The sequence below is a fragment of the Colobus angolensis genome, unplaced genomic scaffold (genome assembly GCF_000951035.1).
Source record: "Colobus angolensis palliatus isolate OR3802 unplaced genomic scaffold, Cang.pa_1.0 Scaffold101, whole genome shotgun sequence".
Taxonomy (NCBI): Eukaryota; Metazoa; Chordata; class Mammalia; order Primates; family Cercopithecidae; genus Colobus; species Colobus angolensis.
In genome coordinates this window covers 6571293-6583384 of record NW_012111031.1, presented here as the reverse complement: position 1 = coordinate 6583384, position 12092 = coordinate 6571293, and the positions used below count along the sequence as shown (strand labels likewise).

The 12092-nt window shown below is 42.2% G+C and overlaps 1 pseudogene; it reads right to left on the bottom strand.

Annotated features, from left to right (window-relative positions):
- Nucleotides 1–6111: 6111 nt before the first annotated feature.
- LOC105510670 lies at nt 6112–7088 on the bottom strand (annotated as a pseudogene).
- Nucleotides 7089–12092: the final 5004 nt, after the last annotated feature.

The following is a 12092-nucleotide window of genomic DNA, read 5'->3' as shown; positions in this document are numbered from 1 at the left end:
CAATCAACTCACACCACCTTTCGGGGAAAAATCACCCAGACACGTGTGACTGGTGTTAAATGAATTTGCGGCCAGTGCTGGCTAATGCATTTCAAATGATTTAGCTCTGGTTGCTTCACTGAACATGTCCTCCAGTTTGGGTTTCTGTGAATAATAAGAGAAAGGGATGTCCTAGAAATGTGGACCTGCCTATGTTGATTAGCAACCAAGTAATCTGGAGCGAGAAAATTGAGGAGGGTCATTCACATTCTTGCCACCACCTCAAATCTCAGTTTTACTCAGAAATAAAGGTCTTTTACCTTATGTTGACTTAGTGTTTCTGAAGAGGGAACATTAGTTTTCAGTTTCAGATAGAGTATTAAATAAAAAAGAAAACTTAATTTCTAAATCATTTTCTCTTTTTTACATTTGGTGTGAAACTCTCCTCAGGAAAGAAGTTCAGGTTCCTAATCCACCTTGAATAGCCAATTTTACTAAGAATGCCACAAAGACAGGTAAAAATAAACTTTTTCTTCAGTTAGGTTTGGACCAGTCTACAAAAACAACTTAATAGCAATTGCCCCAGGAAAGAACATTAGCACAGTTTCCATTTTTTGCTAGTCTATACGTAAGCCTTTAAAGTTTAACAAGAGACACTTGTTTTTTAATGTTTTCTTTTTTAAGAGTAGGAACTCAACTTGATCTTTCATTCTTCTGTATCACTGGGGTGTGTGATAATCAGGGTGTTAATGGGAATTCTGTTTGCCCAGGAGCTGGGGCCAATCCTCATTCTGACATGGTAGCAGCTTTTTTTTTTCTTTTTTGAGACGGAGTCTCGCACTGTCCCCCTGGCTGGAGTGTAGTGGCACGATCTCGGCTCACTGCAAGCTCCGCCTCCCGGGTTCCTGCCATTCTCCTGCCTCAGCCTCCCAAGTAGCTGGGACTACAGGTGCCCGCCACAGCGCCCGGCTAATTTTTTGTATTTTTAGTAGAGACGGGGTTTCACTGTGGTCTCGATCTCCTGACCTTGTGATCCGCCCGCCTCAGCCTTCCAAAGTGCTGGGATTACAGGCGTGAGCCACCGCGCCCGTCCTGGTAGCAGCTTTATTTGTCACCTTCTTTGACAGTGAAAACGACCAGACCAGAGGGTGAGCCCTGAATGTGAGCTCCAAAGGGTGCACAAGGTGATTCACTGAGAGGTCATTCACTGAGATGTGGAAGAAAATATTGTACCATCTCTACAAAAAGTGTAAAAATTAGCCAGGTGTGGTGGTGCACACCTGTGGTCCCAGCTACTTAGGAGGCTGAGGTGGGAGGATTGCTTGAGCCTGGGTTGTTGGGGCTGCAGTGGACCAAGATCATGCCACTGCACTCCAGCCTGGGTGACAGAGTAAGACCCTGTTTCCACAAAAAAAAAGAGGAAATATTATAAGTTCTGTTTATGTTTATTTTCTCTAAAAGGTTAGAAAGACACTAAGCTCTAAAGTCTGCTAATGTATAATGCATGGACAGGCACTGACACCTTCATGTGGAGTGAATAGTGGTCACATTTTTGTTAGGGAAGGGGAGCGTCCTGAGAAAAACCAAATTCCTCAAGAGGTTGAGGGTGCCACCTTTCCCTTGTTGCACATTGCAATGAGGGATGGCAGTTTACACGTGTCAGGCAAAGTGGATTTATGGATGATGTTGTCTGGTCTTAACTCAGCAAGTCACTGCAAAATGGACATGTGATTTAAGATGATATCAGCAAAGAGAGGGTGGGTTGAATGTAATGGTAAGGCAGGCATGAGTATACAAGAGAAAAGGCCACAGTGACAGTTTTGCTTTCAGAATTATCTCCTTTTCAGTGAAGTTGCTTAGTAGATGTATAAATACAAATTTACAGCCACAATCATTAATGACACCCCTCACCTAACTGTGTTACGACTTGAGATATTGGCTAACAAGAGTTGAAGCCATTATGCGTTGAAAAAGACAAAATGTCTGCAATCTTTTTTTAACTGACCTAAAATCATGTACTGTTCAGCGCAGTATCTCTCAAAATGTTAATTAGTGTAATGGGAAGTGCTTAAATGCCTCTTTTGAGGTTTCTTAGTAGTGGAAAAAAAAAAAGGTGCATACGATCACAGGAAATACTTGTTCTTCCTACTGCAATAAATACAGCTGAAATAATGCATGAAAAAATATAGTGACGAGGCTTTTAATATACTGACAAGTCCTAAATTTGTATTTCCATTCCAAACACCTCCCCTGTAATGCCTGACTCTTACAAAGGACTGGTTTCTTGACACCTTTCTTGACATCTCTAGTCTTCTGCAGCGTCACGCATCCAAACTGTGCTCTTGATCGCTGCTGTTTGTCTCTCCCTCAGTCGCCTCCTTCACAAGTGGCTCCTGCCTTCCTCAAGTGTTTACGTTAAAAACCACGTGTGTCCTATCTTCTTTCTCTCTTATCCTGTATCCAAAGCTGTCAGCTAATTTCATGGGTTCTATGTCAAAACGTGTCCAAATCTTTCTATGTCCGACTCTCTCACCACTAGCATTTCAGTTCATCTCTCATCTGGGCAATTGAAATTAGTCCCCTGTTCCTGTCCTGCCATGTTTCAGTCTCTTCTCCACAGTAGGCTGGAGAAATCTTCTTAAACCTAAGTCAAACTGTATTGTGCTCTGCTGAGTCCCCAGCCCCGGTTTCCTGTCCTGCTCAGCATGAAATCATCCTCCTCACCCTAGTCCTCAAGGACCTGCATGACCTCTCCCAGGCTGCCCTCTGTCCTCTGGTCCTCCCACTTCCCCATCCCTTTCTGCTTCCAGTCAGCTGGCTTCTCGTAGGTCAGTCCCACCCAGGAAACTCCTGCCTGGGGGTCTGTCCCCTGCTGCTGCTCCCTCTGCTGGATACAGATAATCTACAGCTTACACCTCCACATATTCAGGCCTTTGCTCAGACCTCACCCCCTTAGAGTGGTCTTCCTCGTCATCTGAAATGTTTTACCCTATCACCCTCTGTCCCCAGAACCAGTCGAACTTTCCTTTGGAGCACTCACCCCTGATATATGTTAGATTTTTTTTAAAAATTGCTCATTGTCTGTTGTCCCTCATAGGAACATAGCTCCATGAAAACTTAATTTTGTTCATGACTTCCTCAACACCTGTAACTAGCTCATACAAAATACTCAAAATATCCTTTTTGAATGATTGAATGAAAATATCTTTAGCCAGCCAATATTGCTGATAGATGCAGAGAAAATTTTAAAGAAACAAGTATGGAAACAAATCAAGTAGTGCTTGCTTTACAGCTGGGTGAAGTACAAATGTAGCTTTTGCTTAGATAATGAAACATAACAAGTGCTGTTATTTGGTGAACCAGTTATAGAAAATATGCCAGAAAAGATGTGTTCTCAATTGTAAGTAACTTCTCTACAAGAAACCATGTTCTCATGGAATAATTGTTTAAAATGATATTTGATGGAGTGGTAGCTTTCACTGGAATTAAAAAGAGGATGCTGGATAGGAGTATGGAGATAGCATCACTTGGGAAATTGATTTGCTGGGTAGTAACTCACAGGCAAACTATTGCTGCAGAGCAGTCGGAGTCGGAAGTGCAGAATGAGCTACAGGAGATCACAGATGCAATTAATCTGATTTTAAAAAGCGAGAGAGCTGGTTGGATGTGATGGCTCATGCCTGTAATCCCAGCACTTTGGGAGGCCAGGGCAGAGGATCGCCTGAGCTCAGCAGTTTGAGACCAGCCTGGGCAACACAGCAAGATCTCATCTCTACTTAAATTCATAATAGATGTGCTGTTATTATGCAAAAAATACTTTAAAGCATGTAGGATGAAAGGTTATGAAATATTTTTTACTTTACTCATTCCATTGAATAAATATATTATTCCTCACCAAAAAATAAATAAATAAAATTAATTTTAAAAAATTAACTGGAAGTGGTGGTGCACACCTGTCATCCCAGCTACCTCGGGGACTGGGGAGGGAAGATCACTTGAGTCCGGTAAGTTAAGGCTGCAGTGAATCATGATTATGCCATTGCACTCCAGCCTGGGTGACAGAGTGAGACCCTGTCTCTGGCAGCAACAACAACAACAACAACAACAACAACACCAGTGAGAGAGCCACATAAGAAGATCTTTGAAATACTTTGCACCAAGATAAAGAAGGATCATGAAGATCTCTTGCTTGCAGTCATCTGTTTTTACAAAAAGACAAGTGTTCTAAATTTGCTGACCTTTTCTTATGGTGCCAAGTGGCTGTTAACAGCCTCTTATTTAGGAGCCATTTTGAAGAGAAAAATAAGGCACATTACTTTTTTCCTTCCTAGTAAAGATGGTGTTTTAACAATGAGGGAGTTCGGGTTTTTTTTTTTTTTTTTGGAAGAAACTTATTTAATAACAAGAATGTTTTGAAAATGGATGCTTAGAAACATTTCCATCATTCTATGCATTTATTGTCCAAGTGATATAAGAAGTTAACCTATAAAAACTTTCATATCTTCATAGTGAAGAAAGTTGGAAAGATAAATTTCTAATCCATTTTAAAATCTTCTAAAAAAAGTTTCACTGGATTTTGACCCATTTGTCAAAAATCTTCTGACGATTATTTAAAAAAAAGAGATATAATTTGCATATCATAAAATCCCCCCCTTGTCAACACATGCACACACGTGTTTATAGCGGTACAATTTGCAGTTGCAAAGATAGGAAACCAGCCTAAGTGCCCATCAACCAAGTGGATGAAGAAAATGTGGTATATATACACCATGGAACACTGCTCAGCCATACAAAGGAGTGAAATAATGTCTTTTGTAGCGACTTGGATGGAGTTGGAGGCCATTATTCTGCGATTATTCTAAGCGAAGTAACTCAGGAATGGAAAACCAAATATTGTATGTTCTCACCTATAAGTGAGGATGCACAGGCATAAGAATGATATAATGGACTTCGGAAACTCACAGGGGAAGGCTGGGAGGAGAGTGAGGGATAAAAGACTATATACTGGATACACTCCTCAGGTGATGGGTGCACCAAAATCAAAGAAATCACCACTAAAGAACTTATCCGTGTAACCAAACACCACCTGTACCCCAAAACCTATTGAAATAAAAATAAAAATACCCCCCTTTTAAAGTGTACAACTTAGTGGTTTTTAGTCTATTCACAAATTTGTGCAGCCACTACCACTGTCTAATTCCAGAATGTTTTCAACATCTCAGTCAATGAGTATTGAAGAATAACCATTGACAAGAGGAAAGATAGAAATTTTGTGTGGAAATTTTAGCAAAAACCTTTGCATTGTTTGAGGAGGGGACTGTACATTGAGTATTGTGACTTAGAAATTGCAGTCAGTAATGTACTTTTCCATTTAAATCTACAGATCTCTGTGAGGTACCCTTTTCAGTGATAACAGACAGTCATTAAATCCAAAAATCCAGGTAAATTGAACTTAGAAGCTGACTTTTGCTTCACTGGGTTAAATTAAGATTTTAAGAGATAACCACAGTTAATGACACTGTGTTCATTACAAATACTACTATTGATAATTAATTTTTGTGAAAGCAAAAGACTTTGTATTATTAATGAATAAGATAACATTCTAAGATTATTTCATCTTTGTTTATCCTGTTAAAATTTCATTTTTGAGTATGCTTTATACTTTGTGTACTATAATAATAATAAGAAAAGCATCAAATTTTTAAATTAAGAAATACACCTGTAGGAAGCTGTGCTCAAAATGTTGTGGTTTTTTTTTTTTTTTTTCACAAAAGCATTTTTATTTGAGGCAAAGAGAAGTCTTGCTGAAAGGATTACAGTTCCAAGCATCAAAACTCTACTATTAGTGGCACTATTTTGACTTTGTAGATCTTGCTTTTCCTTGGTCAGAAAAGGTTATTCAAGTTGTATTTTCTCCAGCTAGGCAAAAATAAGAGCAAAGAAAACTGGAAGAGACTTCTGCTCTGTGGGTACTGCTCTTCAAACCCAACATCAAACTAGGCAAGCCCTCAATGGTCTGTCTTCAGGTTGCTGTTCCACCCCTGAGTGACACAGGCCATATATATTTGCAAGAAAAAATGAGGCAGGAAAAACAGGTGTAGGTCACTTGTGGACAAGCAAGCATCCACAGCCTCAAAACTCTTCATGGAAGAGGTAATCCTTGTGGGAGGCTCAGCTCACCAAGGCACAGAGCCTCCAGTTCCTGCTGTAGCTGAGTAAGGTGGTCATATCCTGGCTGCTCAGTTCAAAGTCGAAGACCTTGAAGTTCCCAGTGATGCATTTTGGTGTCACAGACTTGGGGATCACCACCAAGCTCCTCTGCATGGGGAACCGGATCAGAATCTGGGCTGTAGTTTTATTGTGGTTGGCTGTGATTGCCTTGATCCTGGGATCCTCCGGTAGGGAAGGGTCCTTGGGCTTGGCCCAGGGCCTGTCTGGAGAGCCAAGGCAGCTACAGGCAGTCACCGTGATACCTTTGGACCAGCAGAATTGGATTAACTTCTCCTGAGTTAGGTACGGATGACACTGAATCTGGTTAACTGCCAGCTTATACTTTGAGCCAAGCTTGTTTAAGATCCTCTTGACCTGCTGATGGTTGAAGTTGGAGATGCCAAAAGCTTTCGCCAGTTTTCCATGGCTGCCCATGTGTCCACATGTCAGTGTCACTGGGAACCATGTTGCCTGATTCATCCAATTGGAAAAATTCCTTCCCAGGCTTAAAGCCAGTTGGCCAGTGAATAAGATAGAGGGTCACATAGTCCAGCTTTAGGTCGCTGAGTATCTTCTGGGAGGCTCCTTTCACCAGCCCCTTCTCATGGTACGTGCACCACAGTTTGTGACGACGAAGAGGTCCTCACGCTTCACCACCTGCTCCCCGAGCTTCTCCTGGGCCACTTGTACCTCATGCTCATTCTGGTGTAGGTGCAGTCAGTGTGGTGGTACCCAGTGCCGATCGCCACCCTCACAACCTCGGTGACCTGTCCTGGAGGGGACTTCCAGGTGCCCAGACTCAGGATGGGCATTTTGGCAGTGTTGTTGGGCATGAGGTGGCTGACATGGCTGCTGAGCTTCCCAGACTCCCACCTGGAACCATGCCCAAAATGTTCCATTGGTCAAATGTGTTATGAAAACATTTGATAGCCCACTGGTTGTAGATTACCTTTGCTCATATGTAATTCCCTGATGCAGTGTTTGAAATACTCTGGGTCAATCCATTGCAGAGAGGGTCTGAAGCACATTCAGTGTCCAGGTTTTACCCAGAGAGCTCGGGGCATTTTTAGCTGGCAGAAGCTCTGGTATAAATGGCAAGGCAGATTCAGATGCATCTAAACTTTATTACATGCACAGCACATGCCAGCCATAATGCAAAGTACTCTTACTCAACTTATTTCATGATTACCATAAACTGTGCTGTGGGGAATGTGAACTCGCTTTATAGATGAGGAGTCTCTGAATCTGAGGGGTAAGGTGATTTGCCTAGGGCTGCATAGACAGTATGAATGATTCAAATCCAGGACTTCTGATTCCCCCTTCCCCTCCATACAACAGGTAGTATTAAGGGTGCAGAATAATTGAGGCTCATATCCTAGCTCTGGCACTTAATGAGTGACCTTAGGCAAGTTACTTAACTTAGTGCCTCAGTTTCTATCTGTAAAATAGGGCTAAAAGGAATAGTCCTCTCTTATAGGATTGTGAGGAGTTTAAATAATGCCTAAAGAGCTTATGCTAGTGCCTGACACATAGGAAAAAACAATAAATATTGGCTATTGTTATCATGATACCTGTTTCCCGCAACTTTTGCTGTCTAATTAGATTACAGTCCCTTTGAGTGCAAGGGATGGTATCTGGTTTCTTTTCCTCTTCTCTGCTACTTCCTTTTCTTCCCTTTTCCTCTTTATCTCCACCCCCAAGCATAGTGCCTTGCTCAAAGACAATGCTCAAATGCTTATTAATAATGATACAGTTCAGGCTGGGTGTGGTGGCTCATGCCTGTAATCCTAGCATGTTGGGAGGCTGAGGTGGATAGATTGCCTGAGCTCAGGAGTTCATAGACCAGCCTGGGCAACACGGTGAAAACCCATCTCTACTAAAATACAAAAAATTAGCTGGGCATGGTGGCACGTGCCTGTGGTCCCAGCTATTTGGGAGGCTGAGGCACAAGAATTTCTTAAACCTGGCAAGCGGAGGTTGCAGTGAGCTGAGACCGTGCCACTGCACTCCAGCCTGAGCAATAGAGCGAGATTCCATCTCAAAAAAGAAAAAATAAAAAAGTAATAATGATAGAGTTCACCTAAAGTTTTCAGTCAATCAATATTTATTGACTACCTTGTGGGTGAGGCCTGCCTGCCACAGCTCTAAAGTCCTTCATTTCCTGTGTTAATTTAGTCCTCATCACAACCTAAAATTGGAAAAACTATCATGCCCATTTAATCACCAAGAAACTGAGGCTTAGCAGAGGTCACACAGCTAGCTGGGGTTGGCAACAGGATTCCAGCGTAGGCACCTTGACTTAGATTCTGTGTCTTTTCAACTACCTCTGCAATGGGGTCTGGGTGTGGAGGTACGCATTCCTCTGACCTGGTCACCTGGACAGTTTGTCCTTCCTAGCGTAATGCAAGTCCAATCTCAGACCCAGTTTTCAAAGTCCTGACCATACTATAACTTATCAAGGAAACTGAGCAAATGGGACCCTTGTTAGTTCTTGAGGAAATGTTTTAATCAATTTATTTGGCACTATTCAGCGATCATATGCTATTTGGTAAGCATTTCATTATCATTAGGGAGCAACTAATTGACAATTAATTTACAGGATTACACACTTAACTAATCTGGTAATTTTTAATTTTGGTTAAATTGAAATGTACAGATGTGCATAAATCATTATTAGAGTTGTCCTAATAAACAATGCCTTCAAGTTTGCTGCTATTGGTCGAAATGAAGTGGAGACCTTCTTGTCTCTTAATTTGGAAGTGTCCAATTCACTTCCATGGCTCCTGCCCTGCTAGGGACACAAGGCCAGTTATCATCTCAGGATGGGGGAGTGTGGAGGGGGTAGTGGAGGGGGACACAGACCTCCCTAGTCACCTCTTTTGCCTTTTTTTCAAAATAAAAGACCATTTTTTAGAGACTGAATATCTTTTTCATTGGCTGTCTTTTGATAGAGCCTCAATCTTGGATCAAGTAAACAAATTACCTAATATTGGGAGAATGTCAGAGCTTCGGGGGCAATTTCTAGTGGCTCCTGGATTCAGAAGGAAAAGTTTCGCAAAGTCTTTCCTGACTTCACCAAGAGAGATTTACTCTCCTGATTACCTCTGGAACTTGGGAGTGCAAACTGCCCTACTTCCTGGCACCTTCCACCTCCATTGTTTCTTCTGATATTCCTGCAAATGTGAGTGACTCTTCTATCTTATAACAACCACTCACCTTGGCCACGCTCCTGAGAGCTGCCATTCTATTTTTCTGCTTCCTTCCACTCTCAGACTCTTCCAACAGCTGGTCTTTATTGGTTGCCTGATAGACTCACCAGCATCCTCTCTTGCCTTTTGCTGACTCCTGCTTCCTCAGAAGGCAAGAGCTATCAGCCAGTCCTAAGAGCAGCTTGGCCCAAGACCTTGCTGTACTTGGGCTGCCCCTCTGGCTCCAGAGTAGAGCTACCCTCTGCCCTATGTAGCAAAAATGACCTATGTTTTCAATTGCATCCTGCAATTTGGAGATGATAGGCATCCTGACAATTTGCTACACCCACCCACCTTCCCATCCCCCTTTCTGCAATGAGAATGAGAGAAGAGCCAGAACATAGAGCCCACATCCACCTCTGACTCCTGCACCAAGAGCCACAGTTTCTGTGATTTTTCTAGGGAAGGACATGGAACCCTGCACTCTGGAATAGGCCCTCCTGCTTGTTGAATTTCCCCTTGTGATTCGTCATCAGACAGCTGCGGGCGGGAGAAGCCTGGAGAGTCTCGATGCAGGCTTGCCCTTTCCTTTGTCTCTGCTCTATCTGTCTGTTCAGATGAGAAACCTGTGAGGGATGTCTACCTCCCTGCTCTGTGTAGTGCCCAATTGCAGATGCTCATGGAACGTGGATGATTGATGATGGTGTTAATCTCAGTAATAACAGGCATTTTGGGCATGATCTCAGGGAAACTTCTCAGTACTGAATTACGGATGTGTGCCCTACAGAGGAGGAAGAAACCCAGCTGATGGGCAACTGCTGAGGTTGGGACCAGGTTGGCCCAGTTTAAGACGCTCCTCCCTTTGAAAACAAAAAGGAAATAAATCAAGCAAGTGAACAAGCCCTTACAGAAGCTGTAGTTTCAAGCCTTTTTAATAGAAGCACCAACTGTGTGTCAGCTGCCAGAGATTTTGAGTCAAAGGGTAATTTTGTACGGGGGTGTCAAAACAATGAGTATTTATTGAGAGATTACTGTCAGCTTCTATTAGAATGTTATGTCAACTTAGATATACTTTCCCCACTTTGGAGAGGAGGGAGATGCGCTTTTGAGAGGTGGGGTGACTTGCTCAAATCATAAACTACTATGGATTGAATGTTTGTGTCCTCCTAAAATGTATATGTTGAGCCCTAACTCTCAATGTGATAAATGTGAAGGTGTAGTCTTTAGGAGGTGATCAGGTTTTAGATGAGGTTGTAAGGGGCCCTCATCATGGGATTAGTGTCCTTATAAGAAGTGGAAAAGAAACCAGAACTCTTTCTCCCCACCATGTGAGACACAGTGAGAAGACATCATCTGCAAGTTAGGAAGTGAGCCCGGGAGTGCTGGCGTCTTGATCTTGGACTTCCCAGTCTCCAGAGCTGTGAGAAATACATTTCTGTGGTTTAAGTCACCCAGTCTGTGACATTTTGATACAGCAGCTGAGCTGATGAAGATATATAATAAGTAACTATTTCTTGGTTTCCAGCTTTGCACATGGGTCTGCTGATGTACGGTGGCCATGACCTTGCTCTCTGTAGCCTCATTTATTCTTTTTTTTATTCTTCAACTTTTAAGTTCTGAAGTACATGTGCAGGATGTGCAGATTTGTTACATGTTTTCTGCACAGATCAACCCATCACCCAGGAATTAAGCCCAGCATTCACGAGCTATTCTTCCTGGTGGGATTGTGGAACTGAGCCCCTAACTTATGGGATCTGATGCTAACGTTATTGAGCAAAAGGGGCCTGATGTGCTAGAAGCCAATACTATGACCTTGGACTTTTGACAAAAGAAAAGCTTTATGTTGAAAGTGAACTCCAAGAGATAGACCAGGGTCAGCAGGTCCAGAGACACTATCACTTCCTGCTTGCAGTCCCACACCCACATTGCAAGCCAGCTTTGACTGAAGAAAATCCACTTATGGTACAACAAAGAAGATGACTAATTACATTACCAAAGATTTTAAAATTTGAGTCAAGGAGTCTCTCTGTGCTGTCCTTAAAGCAGTATTTTTATTAGAAAAAGTTCAAGGGGTGGATTCTGAGATTAGTAGGTGATTGGTGCATGGGAAGGGGAGGTCTGGAAAGCCCTTGGGCATGCACAGTTATTTCTTCATGATGACTCCTGAGTTGCATGTGCAAATTCAGGGGGAGTTAGTACAAAACATGTGGTGGAAATTCAGGCTATGACATCAGCAAGCTTATTGTGTGCAAGCTCCAGTCAGCCATTTTGGTTCTAACCAATTTTAGCCAGGTTTTTCTTGATCTTAAAAGGGGAGGGAGTTCCAGCAGCTTGTTTCTTTTCTTATCTGTTATTTGGCAAACTCAAGAATTTCTGTTAGTTACTGGTTTCTTATGCTTTGGGGCACAGCTTCAGTTTCAGCTTTTCAGCAAGCTATTTTCTTACCTGTTATCCTGTAAGTCCAAGAATTTAACCACTGATTTCTTTAACTCTTTGGGGCATGGTTTCATTTCCCCCTGTTCTATATAAATTCCTCAGTTGTGAGGGATGAGGGGTGACAACCACTCTAACTTCTTCCTGCTGACTAGGGATACAAGTCTGGGCCTCAGAAATGAAATTGTTTTGCATTAGGTTGAAGATGTTCTTTAATATCTGGTTTAATATTAACATTTTGTATTACTAGTACATTGATTTCTTTTTTTTTTTTTTTTTTTT